A 17,662-nucleotide genomic window follows, 5' to 3' on the forward strand; every position below is an offset into this window, starting at 1 on the left:
GTTTTAGGGCAAAATTTAATAGTATGAAGAGGTTTACAAAAATAGATTGAGAATAATAATTTTGAGAAATAATACTGTAATTTTTTTCTCAATTCAGTTTTTATAAGTTGTACCTAATCATACAAAAATTACCCCAAATTCAAACTTGATATAAAAAAGGGAGAGATGAACTCAGCTAGATGACAGATTGGACAAAATATAAGAATGAAAAAATTCTATACAGGGCACTTACTTCATGTACAGATGTAAAAACCCTTTCAACTGATAGCTTACCTTCCTCTCATAAGCAATCACAGATTTGGGGTAGATTATGCAGTACAAAGTCACAGCAATTAAATCTTCTTGTTTGATGCACCACAAAACAGTTGTATCTTTTCCTCATTAAAATGCCAACTGGTTGTCTATTTTTCTTTATCCCATTTATTTGCATTCATAAGTTAACAAACAGTGTCAGCAATTATTGTAGTGAACTGAGGGTATTGCTGGATGAGAGGCTTCATAAGACACCTTTACTGATTGAATCAGGTTTATTGAGTTCAATCTTCACTCCTTTTTCACCTGTTAGATATTTTATTTTAGCTCGTGCTCTCTCATCTGCATCAAAATACCAAACAGTTATTGTAGCATATGCTGGTTGTACTTCATGAGGGTTGTGACAGACCAGAAAAACAGTAGTCTATCAAATTTGGGTTCAATGTCAGCAAACTGGGCTTGCATTCTGGAAAAAATTCAAAGTATACCTCCACTTGGCACCCCAGTCCTTATTAAGATAATATATACATGTCAGACATCTCCCATCTCCATTTGGATTATCAACATACTGCACATAACCTGTTCCACTGCCTGGATAACAAGCAACCATGGCTTTCATCCGGCCATTGATTTTGTAGTTGCCCAGCTTCTTATTACAGTGGTGGATCAGGTCGTTCATGCCGCTCATCAGCAGCCCAATGGTTTCACAGCAGGGCTCTTTGCCCTTGATCCAGGTGATCTTATTGCTTGGGATGTCCTTGGATGAGTCGCTGTTCTGGCTAACCAGCTGGCCATCCGTGAACCTGCAGGTGTAGTGCAGGGTGCACCTCGTCGCGGTTCTGCTGCCCAGTCTCCTTGCCCAGGAAGTCATCCACTACACAGATACCATGCTTGTTCATGCAAAGCAGGATGTACTCGAGCGCAACTTCAGTGACCACAGCGGCTTCTCTGCCCTTTGGGCTGCAGGCCGACGCTGTGGCCCAGCCTTCGCTGGGTGTGTTGCTTGGTGGGTACAGGTTCATCTTCTCCAGGTACAGCGACCAGCTGGTCATTGGTGCCTCCTTCCCAGGCTCCGCCTTAACCGATGCAGGGCCCTGGAGGGCAGGGTTCCCACGAGGCGGGGACACGGCTACTGCAGGGTTGGCCACCGACTTGGCCTTTGCCTTGGTCGCATCTCTGGCGGTCGGCCAGCCTGAAACTTTGGCGGCGGCGGCGGCGACAGCGCTGTCCCGAAGCAACGCTCCTTTTCTGGCCTCCCAGGCTCCGACCCCACCGGCCCTGGGCAGCGGCCTGGGTGCTGGTGCAGGCCTGCTGCGTGGCCAGAGGCGCCCTCGCTGCCCTAGCACAGGAGCTTGTGTTTCTTCTGGTCCTGATGCTGGTGCTCCTTACAGCAGAAGGAGCTGCAGCAGCGGCCTCAGCACAGCTGGTTCTCCATCTTCCCGCAGGGCTCACAGTACTGCCGGTACTTGCTGGGGCTCGGCCCGCCAGGCCCGCCGCTGTCATTGACCATGGTGGCAGCGGCGGTGGTCCAGTAAGAGAGGTGGTGGCCGCAATGTCTAGCCTAGGGCCAGGGAGCAGGGAGAGCTGTAGGGAACGTTACCGTGCCATGCGCCTGCCGCCCCTCTACTCAAGCAGGCCAGCGCCCCTCGCCCTCTGCCAGGCTGCTTTCTCGTCCTTGGGGACGGCCCCGCAGCACCAGCGGCTGCTTCAGCGCCTCATCTCGCAAGGGCCGAGGGTGTATGGCCTGCATGGTGGACAAGGATCTCCACTCTGGGCACACAAGATCATCAGCCTTCCGGGCCGCCTCATCAGCACCCCGGGCGGCCAGGCCCAGTTTCTGGAGGAGTGCAGGGTGTGCAGACTCCTCTAGCTCTGCGTGCTCTGCTCCGTATGTACACCACAGCCCCCTTGAGACCCAGTTGGGAGGCATGAGAGGCCTGCAGGAGGGCCAAGGTGGGCAGTGGCTGCTTACAGGCTTGGTCGCAGGTGTGGCACCTAGGCCTCCTCCTTAGATCTCCTGCACTCTGCAGGACATGGCCTCGGCCTAGGGTCCAGCCCCATCTCTCTGACCCCTGAGCCCTTTCTGCCTCAAGTTGGGGAACTGCGGTTACCAGGAGCATCAAACTGTTGGCCATTTTCTCTGTTCCCTGTTCCTGACTGACACTGACATCTGCCTTCTGCAGTACTGGACCTTTATTCTAGAATATTTCATCTGCTCCCTGCTACTTAGCGCTGATTGTTGCACAGTTCCCTAGCCACTGGAATGTTAATTACTTGAGATGCTGCCTCTCACTTCTCAGGACAACCCTAAGCAATAAGGTACTCTTCATAGCTCCACTTTATAGATGAGAAAATAGATAAAATGCAGTTAAGCCATTACCTAGAGTAGAGTTAATCCTCTGTGTATAAAGTTCAATGAAAATGAATCTTGGTAAAAAAAAAAAAAAAAAAAAAAAACAGGATGGGGAATGTAAGAGGGAGGAGGAGCAGGAGGGGTGGGAGAGTGGGTGGGAGGGCAAGTACAGTGGGAAAAATTGCTATGTTCCCAATGTTATGTTTGTGAAATGCATGCAAATAAATTTTTTTGAAAAAGGCAGTTAAGAAAATAGCCAAGGCGTTGGCCTTGTGGAATAGCAGGATAAACCACCGGCTGAGATGCCAGAATCCCATGTTGGTGACAGTTCAAGTCCTGGCTGCTCTGCTTCCAATCCAGCTCCCTACTTATAGCCTGGGAAAAGCAGCAGAAAATGGCCCAAGTGGTTGGGCCCCTGCACCCATGTGGGAGACCCAGAAGAAGTTTCTGGCTTCTGGCTTCAGTGTGGCCCAGCCCTAGCCATTGCAGCCATTTGGGGAGTGAACCAGCAGATGGAAGCTCACTCCCACTTGCTCACTCTCTCTCTCCCTCCCTCCCTCTGTAACTCTGCCTTTCAAACAAATCTTTTTTTTTTAAAAGAGAAGAAGGGGTGAGAAAGACAATACTCAAAAGCTACTCCTCTTTTAAGAGACAGAGCCAGAAAAACTCAAAATCTCAAAATCCATGCTAAGGGTAGAAATTTGAGGCACCAGTTGAGACACTGGCTTACAATGCCCACAAACCATATTAGAGTGCCTGGGTTTGAGGTCTGGCTCTTTTGGGATTCCAGCTTCCTGCTTATACACCTAGGAGCAGTGATGATTCAAGTAATAGGGTTCCTGTCACCTACATGGGCCCAGTACCAGCTGTTGTGGGCATTTGAGGACTGAACAAGTCAACAGAAAATTTCTGTCTCTCTGCCTTTCAAATAAATTAATTAAAAGCTAAATCAACCTTTTGTGTCCTGTGTCTCACATGCATATGGGGAGAAACATTTATCATCCAGTACCTCTATTTGAGCTTTTTTGTATTCTATGTCCTCATGATGTAGCACAAACTCTACTTATTTCAAACCCCTGATATTTTTAGGATATAATATTACACAATTAATAATGTTTCTCCCACAGATTTTCTGAAATTAGGAGGGATATGTTTCCCTGAAAAATGTAGGCTTTCTAAGCCTAATGTCACAAAAATTGTAGTTTCAAAACAGAATGCCTGGGTTCAAATCTGGGCTCTCCTATTATTATCTGCCCTTGGACGTGGTGATTAACCTTCCTGCCTTGATTTCATCTGCAAATCAGGCATGATAGTCCCTGCTTCAGGGTTGTGAAGATGAAACAGTACAATCCATAAAGCACTCAGAATACACATGGGCTTAATAAATGTTATTCATTATTGACATAACCATCTTTTAGGGTATAGAGCTTTCACTATTAATAATAACCATGGTTTGAAGATGTTGAGGCTCACTTTTGTGTTTGTGTGCATGTGAAAGTAACAAAAACATCCATCAGACAAGTTTTTGCTGTGTTCTGGTGTTGTGGCAGGTTATGGTGAATATCCCTGTGGAAAACCAAGTGATTTGGGTTGAGCTTTGCTGTCTAATCTTCCAAAAAGAAGATGTGATAAAGCCACTGCCCTCTGTAAAACCCTTCAAGGTCTGTCTTGCTGGCACATTTCCCAGCCACCGCCCTAGCATTCAGGATCTCTCCACCCTCACTCGTCTTTTGGATTGTGTCTACTTTCCAGAATAGTCTTTGTTGTTTCATGCCCATGGGTACTTCTGTAATATGATCATCCTCTTATTTCCATCCATGTTTTCTTCCTCTATCTCTTCCTCCTCACCTCCCCCCAATCCAACCCTGGTCTCCTTCATTCAAATTCCAGGCATATCTCAAGGCCCAATTTCAAATTTAACACTTCCAGGCTGCATGAATGCCCTTTGTCCATGCTGCCTGGGCATGCTGTACTCCCCTGTAACCATCACAGTTAGCTCAATGCTGTTTAAGTGTTGGTTTATGAATTCCTCCTCCCTTGTCTGACTGTGAGTTTCTAGAGAGCCCAAAAGGTAACAAGATTCTTTCATAAAGCACCTATAACTTTTACCACAAGCCCCTGTTAAATAGTGGCTCCTTGAGTTAGAGGTGCAGCTTATCATTTATCTTGGGAGTCCCAAGCCCTATTACAGTGCCTCACAGGTGTTGTTCCAAAAAAGTTGGTTGAATAGGACAGCATCTGTAATTCTGTCACAGGATGGCCTTGTTACCCTAGGATTGTGAATAATAATACTACCAGCTATGTAACTTCTATATAGAAAGTCAAAGACATGCACTATGCCACCAATTACATAAGAATGTGATGTGATTCAGTATCACTGGATGTCTAATGAGGTAGCATTATCTCCCTAATTTTAAAACATATATGGCCAGTGAACTTAGCTGATTGGGACATCCTACTAAGGAAGGAAAATCTGCAGATGTGAGCTCTGTATGAATTTCTTAGTGTTAATCAGCCTGGTGGACATAATTGCTCTCCAAACAGATAGAAAAATACAGTCACAGAAGAAACCTGATGAACCTAATGGTTCTACCCTCTGGAGGACACTGCAGAATTGCAGGGGGGCACCTGTGGCATTAGGAGGCTTGAGGATAGAGGTGGGTATGCTACTGGCATTCACTGGGTGGAACTTGGTTATAACAGAGTTACTACAATGAATGAAGCAACCTGCACAATAAATACTCTATGTCCAGGACCAGGACTTTGCAATGTCCCACCATTCCTACTGGCGTACAAAATTAATCCCGTTACACCTATAAAGAAAATACTCTTGTCTTCATATATAGCAAATTTTCTACTTATACAACTATTATGTAAGTCAAAGGAAGTTCAACCTTTGTTTGAAAAGTCACTGTAACAGCAGCAGGGCAACTGTGTTGAGCTGTCCATCTCACACACCTGCAGTGATACGGATTCGGAGCTGCTGCACCCCTGTGATTCTGCATAAGGAGTTAGCCTCTGAGTTCTTTGAGTCTGTTCAAATTGTTATATTTTGAAACAAGTTACTTTCCTTTTCTTGCTCCTTTCTATTTACCAATAATATTATAATTATGAGTTAGGTTATGAGTTTCATTTTAGGATGGTTAAAGGGATCTCACAGAATATTTGTTCCGAGGAGAGCTCCTTGGGTCAGCCTCCTTGGAGGCTTTAACTCACACTCGACCTCTGCAGTGGCTTTTGTGTACAGAGAGGTCAGAATCTCAAAGCAAGTGTTTCCCCTTGATGTTTGAATCTATTTTTGCATACCAACTCCAGGAGTGACTAACTATGGGACCTATTTCTCTGTGTCTCAATTTCCAAATCTGTACAATAGGAATTATAATCCCACCCTGCTGAGGTTGTTTGGGGGATAAGTTAGTATATCTAAATAATTAGAAGAGTGCTCAGCCCATTATAAGAGCTCAATAAAGGTGAACTTAAAACTGAAAAAAACAAGCAGTACACAAACAGATAAAATCAGTCTGATGGTGTAGGAGTGTGACCACCCTCTCACACCCACCATTTCCTTCCTGAATTATCCAGAGTAATTTGAGGTACCTGGGAAACAGACCCCATGTGGATGTGGAAGAAAGCAAGAGACTGGAAGTCAGAGCCATCAGACTGAGCAAATCTTTGAACTTGTTCCCTCATGTGGAAAATAAAGCAACTCTCTGAGATCCAAATTCAATCCTTGCCCAGTTGTGCTCAGAAAGAACCACTGAGGAAGACATGTGATAGTATGAATTCATTTAAACCTGCACTCCCAGGCCACACTGCAGGGGCCAGGTGGGCCAGGTAGGGGAAGACCAGGCAGGAAGCCAGCCAGTGGCAGGTGGTGCCCTGACTGAAGAGGGTTGGTGTGACCCCATGGCAGTGAATGACCCATCATGCCACCCCTTCTGCATGTCACAAGAAGCCAGAAATCTATATTCTTACAAGCAGTGTCACTTTGCTAAAACTCTACAGGCCAAAGGACTTGTCCAAGGGCTGCGTACAGCCCTCAGACTGAGACTGCTTGAAAATGTCAATTCCTCTGCTGCTCTCCTAAGCCCTGCTGGAGAAAAACTTAATCTCAAGATAAGAGGTAAAGACATTTCTTTTTATTGAATAACAAACACTATCTCTCAGGAGATAAAATGAAGTGCTTTGATCTGAAATTCAAATAGAGTTCATAAAAACATATTTTATTTATTCTAACCCAGCAGGATATTTGCCCAAATACATACATAATCATCAGGCATGAAATTCAGTGGCCCTTGAGATATGTAATATTAGATGATTACACCAATAGCTGGACTTTGAACTCCACAATTATCATTAACATAGAAATTACAGTGTGAGTACTAAATAATTAGTACTGTCAGTGTAGTAAATACATTAAATTATCAACTTTTACATTTATACATAACTCATTTTATAAATAAATGTTTTAAGACCCAACTGTTCAACTTTCATTTAAACACTAAATATTGCTGACCAAAAAAGTCTGCAATAAATATTCCCTCAGGTGGGTTGGGAAAATGACTTTATATAGAAACTGTGTTGCAATTGATGAATATATGAGTACATAAAACTTGAAGCTCCTCCTGTGGTTATTGAAACTTTGAATTATTGAAAGAAAATAATATTTGAAACAAAATTTACTTATTAATTTAAAAAGTTAATGTTCCCAACATGCTAATATTATTAGGTTACTCCAAAAGATATAAATAGATTATTCACTGATTTCTCAAGTTTACTTCATAGTTAATTTTTAACTGATCCTTTGATAATCACAATTAGGTATTTTTCTTTACTCATTTATGTATATTTGTATTATAACTCCATAAACAACTGATGTGAAAAAGGATCATGTAGCCCTTGTCTAACCACTATGCAGCTAAATTGTCGAGTAAAACATTTTCAGTCAATTTGTGACTTCAAAGTCAAACTGTTGCATATTTTGAATAGAAGTAGCATGGGTTGAAATGCAATAGTCATAACATCTGCCAAGCCAGACATTCTGTGATTGTAGTCAGGAACCTCAAGACTAGAAAGTGCTGTGTTTTCTTACCTCTTTTTGCCAAGAAGTTGATCAATTACACGAGAAATTCCCTCAGCAAAGCACTTGACATTGGAAGCATCACTCCACCTGTCTGCAACTTTACTACTTGCTGGATTCATGGCCATGACCTGTCAACTGGAGCTGAAGTCTGGACAGTTCTTCCCAGGCTGTGGGGGCTCCTGTTGAAGGCGGTAAGTGAAATATTGAGGTGACACCAGGAAACCGGATGGCTGTGTCAGGTGGATTGGGTGGCCTGTGGTGTAAGGCGGGGGAGATGAGGGCACCAGGCAGCTTGGCTCCATCCTGGCAAAGGAGAATCTAAGGATGGAGCCACCTGTGGAGCTGGAGCTGGTGGCTGTGCTGGATCATCTGTAAAGTGTCCTGAGGCTCCTGGAGGTCAAGATCATGGGCAGGGTATCTGTCTGATAGCTGCGGAGTGAGAAGCGGATTGGCTGCTGTGAGGGCTCCTTGGGTCTCAAACAGGTGCAACAATAGCTACTAAAGAGCCCAGGATAATGAATGCAATGAAGATGGAGCCGAAGATGAGGAAGGGGATGTAGAGGGGCTCTACAAGGCAAAAACAGACACACAAGTGTTTGCATCATGGTCTCCCAAGCCTAGGCTCTGCCTGGGCAATTGAGGGGAGGGAGGAGGAGGCTCAGTATTACCACTGTTGGTGTCCGCAACCCAGGCTCCAACAGCTCTGAGAGCATTTCTCTTTCTCTACTAGACAGACATTTCCCACCCCATTGGCATCCCCCACCCCAACCCGGTTCAGTTCTCCATGGCTCTCCCCTTCTGATAGAGCCATGATGGGATGCAGCCTCCAGCTCAGGGAGAAGAGAAAACCTGCATTGACTAAAGTCCTACTGTGCACCTGGCTCTTTCATGATCTGATTCAAGTGCCATGGAGAGCCTGTTAAAATGACATGCTAAGCTGTCTTACCCACGGGCTTTTTTGACTTTTCCAAAAACACAGCCAGCGGCTGACAGGTAGCCTACAACCTCAGGGGACTCCCAGGTCTAAGCCCTTGCCGGCCACCCACTCTCCCGTGGTTAATGGCACCGTGGAGCAAGGCAAGGGAGGTGAATGGCGGCCCTCATGGCGCGCCCCACCAAGCACTCACACACTCATTTAATCAACAAGCAGGCCAGGGCCAGCGAATCAACTTGCCCAAGGTTACACCCTTGGCAAGCGACAGAACCTCAGGGCGCCTGATCCCAGCCTTGGGGAGAGGGAAACCACTCCTCTTCCCTGCTGTCTCTTAGGCCTCAGAGAGAGGAGAGAGGGGAGGCCCCGGAGGGAGTCCTGGCTGCAAACCCAGCAGCTCCCCTCTGCGGGAAGGAACGCGCTCCCCACTGACGCCTGGGGAGCCACTGCCTTTTTCTAACAGGGCAGAGCCACCAGAGTCCCCTATTTTCCGCTGAGCATCTTATCTCCAGAAACCACTCTCCAAATCCTCCAGATTGGACTCACAGACTCCCGCAATTCACTCCCTTGAGAGCCTGGTGGACCCGCAGAGAGCTGGCTCCGCTTTCCTCGGAGGCAGCAATTCGGGAGGAGGGCCTCCTCAGCGAGGCCACCAGCCTTTCCCAGGACCCTCCCTGGCTGCGGGTTGTGGCTCCTGCGACCCTCCCTCGCCCTCCCTCCTCCCCCCCTCCCTCCTCCCCCCCCCTTCCTGCCGCCCCGCTCTGGGCTCAGCCTGCCTCTCTGGTTTCCTGACCATAAAACCGTGGCCTGGAGTGCTGAGGGGTTTCCCTGATGTCCGATTGAGGTGGAAACTTTTTTTTTTCAAGGTGTAAATTTCCTGTGCTGGGGTCGTGATTTATTCCCCTCTGAAGTGAACGGAAATTTGACCCGTGTTTCTCTAAGCGAGAATAGGGGGCAGGGAGGCCCCTGCGCCCCCAGTTTCTAAATCTCAACCTCCAAGTCCTGGGTGTTGCTGAAAGGCGTGACAATAGCGGGTGGGCTGGGGAGAGTCATTCCATGCAGAGAAATGAAAGGAAGTCGGAAGAGTGGAGCAGTGGCTTAAAAACGCTGCAAGGATGGTGGGAGAAAGAGAGAGATGGAGGAAGGAAGGGAGGAGATAGAGAAAAGAAAGAAAAGAAGAAGAGGTTGAAGCTGCTTAGCGCAGCCGGCCCACAGTCGCGCTGCCCCGCCCTTGGCACCACTGTGGCCCCTCGCCGCCCCGAAAGCCACCCGTACTCTAGTGCTACCCCGACCGCCCTCCTCCACGGACCTCCAGCGTCCTCTCCCGGACCGGAGCATCAGGTGTAAACTCCTGGTCCTCGCTGTCCCTCGCGGGGACTCGCGAGGGACTGCCTGTAGCGGGAAGAGGGACTGCAAAGGAACAAGGCCTCCTGGCCCGAAAACGCGACCACCCACTCCTCCCTTGATTCCCCCCACCTGGCTGCTGCGTGCACTCTGCGCACGGACCCTGGGAGGCCTGCGCATTCCCCCATGAGCACTTGGACGCTCGCGGCGTGCCTGCTGGGGACTTCTCCCCAGGGCTTGGCATTTATGCGCGGTGATGCCCGGGTGCTCCAGCTCGCCATGGTCTTTCGTGCAGCCGCCCGGCTCCAGCCTGGCGACGGCCGCGGCTCAGCAGCAGCGGAGCGCTCAGGAGCCTCAGCAAATGGTGGCGTCCAATGTGTCGAAGTCCTCCGGGCATTGGAAGCCCTCGTGGTAGTTGCCCTGCACGGCCAACCAGCCGCGGCAGTACTTGCCAGGCTGCTGGGCACCCGCAGGGCCCCAGGGCAGCCAGCCCAGGAGGCAGAGCCAGCAGCGACCCCATCGCTGCTGGATGCTTGGACGGCGGGGAAGGGGACGCACGCAGCTGGAGAGCGAAGGGCTGAGCTGGGACTCCCTCCTGGCACCGCAGTTCCGCCTCCCTCGGGGTATGGCACGGGCGGCTGACCGCTCCCTCTGTGGCTAGCGGTGTCCAGAGAGGCGACAGGGGCTGTGCTGAGGGCTCCACAGGCAGGGGGTCTGCATGGTGCGCGGGAGCTAGTTGGCGAGGGACCATGGGAGGTGCTGGCAGAGGCTGCCGCTGAGGCTGCTGCTGCCGCCCTTTGCCAGGCTCATCATGGGAGGGGCGCGCGGCTCCCCCCCCGGCCACCTCCCTCCCCACTCCTCACGGGAGCCATCGCGTAGGGCGAGGGCTGCCAAGTCCAGGATCACACTGCGTCCTGACTTGTGCCTGTAGCCTGGTCCCAAGAGGAGCCCAAAGAAGGCAGAATTTGTTCCCCACGTGCGGCTGCCCAGCCCCCGCCCTTGCCTGTTACAGGAGCTGGAGTCAGACTGGCCGCCGCCAAGTGCAAATGGCCTCTCAGCTGCTGACAGCTCTGCCAGCCAGGCGTCCCTTAAAAAGGAAGAGGGAGAAGAGGGAGGAGGAGACCGAGGGTGAAGAGAGAGTCCGCCCTCCTGGGTGTCGCGAATGGAGCTAATCATGGCGGTGCGGCGAGCGCTGCGGGGCCTCTGCGCTCCTCTCGTTCGCGCGGGGTCCGCGGCCTACCCCTGCCACCCCCGCCCATCACGCTCCCCCAGGACCCGACGCTAAACCTGCGGGACTGGGACCTCACCGGCACACACCCCAGCCCTCACCCAGCCCAGACAAGCGTGCGCACTGAGGTCGAGGTTGCGGGGCTCCAGGTGTGTCCACAAGGTGACTGAAGTTTGTCGGATCTTCTGTCTCCTCGTTCCTGGGACACCAGTTCTCGGGGTTTGGGACTCACAACCCGATATTTACGGGTCGCCAACATTATCACTGAGCTTTCCACCTGTGTCACCATGGTTTCCAGAAGAAAGGGACGGTATTCCCACGTTCACACCCCGTTGCCCCCCCCCCCACCCTATGCTGCGCGCCTCTGGTCCCCTCCGCCAGCCAGGGCTCGCGCACCCGAACTCGGCCTAATATTGCGGTTCGCACCCCCAAAGGACATAAAAGAACAAAATGAATGACAATTGAGCAGATCTGAACTTCTGTTCCGGCAAAGAAACACATTTCTTTAAATGATGTGTCCTCCATGTGCTATTTGCAGGGGCACTGATCCTTTAGAGGCGTAACTGCCTTATGAACTGGTGTTATGTGAAACCTGGGCCAAATTACAGAATTTATTTTTGCTGCACCCTGAGCTACCTCTCATCGTTTATGGGGATGCTGAATGTGTTCGGCATGGCTCTATTTGTCAAACACGCTGAGTACCCTTGTCCCTGATGCAGATGCTGGCGAAGTGAGTGAAACCAAATGGGCTGCGCACTAGCGATGCCAGCGTGCGACAGCCAGCGCCTCTCGCACCTGCAGCTTCGCGATGGTCCAGTCTGTTCTAGAGATGCTTTTTAAAAAGAAAAAAAAAAAAAACCCTCCAAATAAAACGGCTCCTTTTATGAAATCTAAGCTAAAGTGTACTCCAACTAAAGAATTGCTTCTGACTTCTAATTCTTAAACACTGGGATTATCCTTTGGTTTATATCCCTGTAAAACTAAATGTCCAACACATTTAACATGTTCAGTAGGACTGTAAATATTTAACTTTATTCTCTTAGAAATAGATGTTTCTTGGGACAATAAAAAGCTATTCAATAAAACAAAATTAAGTTAGGGCTTTTTTTTTAATCAACCAACAACTCTTGGGACAGTTTATATTGTTTTAAAGAATTTAAACACATAGAAAAATGTTTTTGCAGAATTTTTTTTAGGTACTGGGTCTTTATTTACCAAAAAAAAAAGTGTTCTTACCAGGCTTAATGAGTTTTTTTTTTTCCCCCTAGTTTGTTTTTAGGAGTGTTATTAATGTTGTAAATATATCCTAAGCACTGAAGGGGAAAGGTAATTTGGAATCACAGCAAAAGTAAGATGGAATAATTATGATAAGATGCTAAAACTACAAAGAGATATTTACTGCTAATAACTTTCCCAGAACCACACTTCTTAGTGCTATTGCTGTTAACATGGAGAGGAATTTCATTACATCACAAGTACATAAAGTTCTGCAGCAGCAGCCTCTGCAGTCCCCAAGGGTCAAGATTTTCTCATTACCCAGCTGTTCTTTGATAGCATTAATATTTTAGGGAGTGATTTGTTGGCGCTTACCTCCCATTAATTATATTCTTCCTGCCACACTGGGATTCTTTTCCTTGAGACACCAGCAATAATTAATTCCCCCATTCAAAGCCCCTGTCTATTCGACTTACTCAAAGGGCATTTTACCCGAATTCAGTTAGATGATATTTACTAGTTGAAAATATCAAACCTCCAAATTACTTGATACTCCATATATCTGACCTCCTTTTCATTAGTGTATACTGGAACCAGTGGCTAGAAGTTCTCTCTGTCTCTCCCTCTCTCTCTCTGTGTATATGTCTCTGTCTTTGACACGTTGTCTTTCAAATACACAAATCTTTTAAAATAAATAAATGAATAAAAATAAAAGAGGGGTAGAGTAGGGTGAGAGAATAATCCCCACCTTGACAGATTGCCATAAGGCTTCAAAATCAAACACGCAGCAAGTCTGGCACATAGTGGGAGCTTCATAACCTTCATCCCTCCACCAGCTGATGTGAATCCATATCAATTATGGCAGGGAACCTGTTAACTGGAACAGATCAATTCCCTGATTAAGTGGAGGTTATGTATACATCCTCAATGTCCATTCCCTGATTTATCCAGTGAAGCCATTCAGAACCACTGGTAATTGAATATTGATTATTTGTCTTTAGAGTTGCTCCCAGGAGACAGGCCTAAAGCTAGGAGAAGAGGAGCACAAGGGTGTGTGTCAGATGATCACAGGGTAGGCACAGGCCCTACTGGACAGATCTTATTTCAACTGGATTTCTACAAGGTATAGCCCCAAGCACAGGTGGGCATTTAATAAGTATATGATTAGTTTATGATTCCATATGATGTCAGTTGAGATGTAATTTATTAACCTGGGCTCCTGGCATCCTTCCAGTGCATGTATAATGGAATGACATTTTTCATGCAGAAATATAAATTAAATTAATTGGCATCCACATTTAATTGATACTTCCTGACAGTAGATGGATTCTACCCCCAACACCACCGCCTTCTCAGCAAGGGACATTTCCTTCTGAGTGTGTGCAGACTGAAGAGGGGCCAGCCCCAACAGCTGGGGCTCCCCAAGGAGCTGGCTTTCAGCAGAGTTTAGAGCAGCAGGACAAGTGAACTGACCCTGGAAAAATGGTAAGCTGCTGCTCAGCAGCCATGTGTTCCTTTGATGAAGGAAAGGCTTTTAGAAGAGGAAGAAAGCAGAGGGTTCTTGTCTTATTTCTATCTTCTTACTACTCTCTCACCTTTACCAGCCATAAGAGAATGTTTTGAAAAACTGCCTTTAAAGTTTGTAAATCATATGGAGTTCTTTCAAAAGCTGCTATATAATTGCTGTCAAAGGTATCTTTTATTTAAATTTTTTTCCTTCTCAAATGGTCTGCATTAAGTTAGCTCTGCAGGAACTGTAAGGGACCAATGAGGCAAAGATCTTAATTTCTACCCCTGAGGGTTAACTAAGTTTCCACTGTCTCAGAAATACAGAATCCATACTTGACCTTGGTTTAAGAACACCTGCTGTGAGTTATTTGAAGGCATCAGCTGAAGAGCTTGGATGTAAGAGACACAATCAACTATGCAGCATGGGAAATGGACTCAATGCTATTCACTCCTACAGGAAATGGTCATTAGTGTTATCTTTGTAAATGCCTATAATAGCACTTAATACCTGGTACTCACATGCCCTTTGTCCTATCAGAGCTGTGCGTTGGGGATTATATTTCTTTAACATACTTTTTGTAACCAAAAACAAAAAGAAAAGTTGTCCTTAGCATCTTTCTCAGCTTCTTTGCTTGATTCTGCCTTGAAGGAGCAAGCACTGTTGAAGCTACCTGCAATGTTATTCCAATTTAGCATATCAAAAATCAGGATTCACTATTTCTTTAGTTTATCTGCCACTTTCCTCCCCTTGTCTTCCTAAAAGGGCACAGAATGTCACAAAGTCTGCTACTAAATTGACTTAATTGATAAGAGAGTTATTTATACTTCCACACAAGACCTATCTTTCTATAAGTACCACTGTTAATTTGTCTACCTATCTTCCTTGATTTTTCTACTGGTCTGAGCAAAATGCCCCCTCCCTTATTTTAATAACTATCTCACTTTCCCCCTTCCATGTGGGCCTGGAGGTGCTGTCAATCTGCTGTTGCACTCCAGGTCAAGGGCTGAACATGAGATCACAATGAAGCAATCAGAGTTCCTTTATATATCTGGACTTTGTGATGGGTTCAAGGGGGGAGTACATGACTAAAGCATGGCCAATCAGAATGCTTCCATGAGATTTCATCTGGATAGTGAGGGGGAGCAGCACTTTTCATCTTTTTACATTGTGAACTGTGGGGATTCTTGTTTGGGACAAGACATGATCCCTACCTAGTAGAGTAGATCTCAATGAAAATAAGACAACTTAGAGAGGTGAGAGAAGAAATAAAAATATCTTAGTCCCTGTATACAGCTATGCTTGAAGTTAATGTTATCATGGTTCTCCTGTTACATGAGATCATACTTATCACTTTAAGTTTGGATTGGGTTTTGATAAAATATAACTGAAAGCATCTTGACTTCTACAATAAATGTTATGGAGATAGCCTTAATAATTGATTGCTTCCTGCAACTGTGGGGTCAGTAGAGCTATCAAAACAGAACGATGTGAAAGCACAGCATCTGGAGCTATACCATGAAGGGACAAAGGTTTTATTCACATCATTAGGCCTTTAGGGAAGTATATTTCAAGATATCAGTCACAGAATATCACCTGGGTCATGAAATAAATTTAGCTGTATGTGAGTGACTTTTTTTAAAGCACAGAAAATACAGAGTACATCATACAGAGTAAAGATAAATTTTATCTCCTGACTTGTAAAGGATGTTTATGTATTTATTTGTTTACACACACACACACACAGAGAGAGAGAGAGAGAGACAGACAGACAGCCAGCCAGAAGGAGAGGGATATCTCCCATCCACAGTTTCACTCTCCAAATGCCCAAAGCAGCTGGGCCAGGTCTAAAGCCACCAGGAACTTAGTAGAGGTTCCCCACATGGTTGACAGAAACTCAATTGCTTGAGCCATCATCTGATGCTGTGGCAGGAAGCTGGAGCCAGAAGCAGACTTGGGACTGAAACCTAGGTACTTGGGATGAGCACATCTTAATCACTCAGCCAAATACCCTGCCCATTTTGTGACATCTTATTTCAAGCACATGCATAACTAGAAATATTCTTGATAATGCTGTAAAATATATTTTTATTCAGGGGTATGATCAAAACATTTTGAAGTCATTGCTTAAGAGAAAACAGATGATTGAATATAGAAGAGAAGTAAAAAACGGCACACTACTCTTCATATATTCTAAGAAAAGGACTATATTTTCTTAACTGATTTTTGTCCCTACGTAGCTAGGCATGCATGTGTAGGAGAGATGAGTAGAAAGAGTGCTTAGAATTTAAGTGGTTAATTAAGAGACTCAGACTCTTCTTGTTTAAAACTTCTTTGTTGGAGTTATTCATTCAGCTGGTTCAAAGTTCATTTATCAGAACTGTTTGTCCCTGATCTTCCCTTGGGAATAAGGGCTAGGGAGAGAAACAGCTTGCCCCACTCTGGGAGAGAAGACCTCACATTACAGGGGCATCAGAAATGATTTACTTAAGAAATTTAGAAAATTCTTAAAAGTTTCCAGACCATTGTGTTTGAATGAATTTAAACAAACAAACAAAAAACACCCCATATTGGTAGGCAAAACCTAGGGATCAGCCCTTTCCTTCTCTTTCTCCTATTTCAACAAATCTGAATAACTTGAGGTAAATGAATGCTCTTGGTTGACTGGGGGAAGGTTAAAACCTTGATCTGCATTGTGAAAATTATTGACATAATCATACAAATATTATCCTTTTCAAACACTATTTTGTGTTTGTAATTATTACATGTGGGATCAGCTTGAAACATGCTTTTCTAAAAAATACTTGCTGCCAGGTGGAGGGCCTTTATCCTAGGAGTAAGGCCCCTGTTAATATGCCCATACTCCACATCAGAGTACTGAGGTTTGATTCCTGACTCCAACTTCCTCCCAGTTAAGACTCCGGGAGACAGTACTGATAGTTCAAGCAGTTGGGTTCCTGCCACCCATGTGAGAGACCTGGATTGAATACCTGCCTCTTGGCCCAGTTGTAGCAATTGTGGATATTTAGAGAGTGAACCAGGTCATGGGAGCTCTTGCTCTGTGTGTTTGCTCTCTGTCCCTCTACCTTTAAAATAAATAAATGATATTTAACTGCCTGACCACATATACATGCACAGACATGGCTGTGTTCCAAAGAAGCTGTATTTATGTGTATTTAAATACTGAGATCCAGTTCTCTGATTCCTAAGTATCTAGGCCATAGAGGCATACATCATGAGTCATTCAGGAAAGTTCCATATATGATCCATTTAAGAAAAAAACTAGATATATGATGCAATTAGATAATGTTCCAATCATAGATGGGATCATTCAAATATTCTACAGGATACAGTAGGATAACTATGATTGGCAATTGTATATTTATTTTTTAAAATATTTATTTATTTGAAAGTCAAGGTTACAGAGAGACAAGGAGAGACAGAGAGAGATTTTCCATCTGCTGGCTCACTCCCCAGATGGCTGCAGCAGCCAGGCCTGGGCCAGGTCAAAGCAGGAGCCAGGAGGTTCTTCTAGGTCTCCCACATGGGTAGCAGGGCAAAGCACGTGGGCCATCTTCTGCTGCTTTTCCCAGGCAGGGTGCTGGATTGGAAATGGAGCAACGAGGACTCAAACTGGTGCCCATACTTGATACCAACATTGCAGGCGGTGGCTTTACCTGCTGCACCACAATTCCTGCCCTAACAACTGTATATTTCAAAATAGCTAGTAGAAAGGATTCTGAATGTTC

At 46.0% G+C, this 17,662-nt stretch overlaps 2 pseudogenes; both read right to left on the minus strand.

Annotated features, from left to right (window-relative positions):
* Positions 1 to 496: 496 nt before the first annotated feature.
* LOC138846910 (egl nine homolog 1 pseudogene) lies at positions 497 to 1,807 on the minus strand (annotated as a pseudogene).
* Positions 1,808 to 7,291: 5,484 nt separating this feature from the next.
* LOC138847157 (protein shisa-3 homolog) lies at positions 7,292 to 10,483 on the minus strand (annotated as a pseudogene).
* Between the last annotated feature and the right edge of the window lie 7,179 nt (positions 10,484 to 17,662).

The sequence above is a fragment of the Oryctolagus cuniculus genome, chromosome 19 (assembly GCF_051225735.1).
Source record: "Oryctolagus cuniculus isolate XC-2025 breed Fujian yellow rabbit chromosome 19, ASM5122573v1, whole genome shotgun sequence".
NCBI lineage: Eukaryota > Metazoa > Chordata > Mammalia > Lagomorpha > Leporidae > Oryctolagus > Oryctolagus cuniculus.